Source organism: Gavialis gangeticus, unplaced genomic scaffold (assembly GCF_001723915.1).
Source record: "Gavialis gangeticus isolate Ggan-Ray unplaced genomic scaffold, GavGan_comp1, whole genome shotgun sequence".
Taxonomy (NCBI): Eukaryota; Metazoa; Chordata; order Crocodylia; family Gavialidae; genus Gavialis; species Gavialis gangeticus.
Genome location: NW_017728992.1, coordinates 12,602,947 through 12,603,778, shown reverse-complemented (window position 1 = coordinate 12,603,778; position 832 = coordinate 12,602,947).

Genomic DNA, 832 nt, shown 5'->3' with positions numbered 1-832 from the left:
CCAAAATGATGTGCCCCTGTCCTATAACCCTGCAAGATTACTATATTTACTCACACACTGCACGCACCTTGTCCCCCAGAAGTCACCCCTCCAAAACTGGGATGCATGTCTTAAATTAGGGAACTTATTTTCTGCACTGAAAATGAAGTCTATAATGGCTGCTATGGGCTGTGTTTCTTTCCCAGTCCAGGAGAGACGGTTAGAGTGCATCTTTCAGGATCATAGTTAGTTTTAACCCTCTTGGGGGCACTGGGGAGTAGAACTGGAGTTCTGAAGATGCTGCTAGACTCTAGCGGCTCCCAAACTCTGACAGACTGAGTACCACCGGCAAATTTTGCATACGCATAGGTAACAGACTACGTATTAAAACATCAAAACATTTAGTAATCATAAAACATTGTTTTATCAGTTATGGGAGCCATATAAAAAAATTGTAAATTGGAAAAAAACCCAAACAGTGTAAACCAGGGGTAGGTAACATTTTTGGCTGGAGTACTGAAAAAAACGCAATGTGCATCATGTAACATGCCAATGTGGGCACACCAGAAAAACAAAACTGGGGCGGAGGGTACGTGGCAGGATGCACTGCATATCAATATAATTAATACTCATGAACGTTGCTTCTTTTTATTTTCTTTTATTTTTTTTTTAAACAGTAAATACCAAGTTTTCTAAAAATTGTAAACCTGGTGACAATAAATAAAACTTCATATACTACCTTTGTTATTGTGTATTCTTTTTTGTTAAGCATGTTATGATGTGGGCAGGGGAGAGAGAAGAAAGGGAAGAGAAAAAAGAAAGAAGGAAGGAGAGGGAAGAGAGAGAGGAGGGA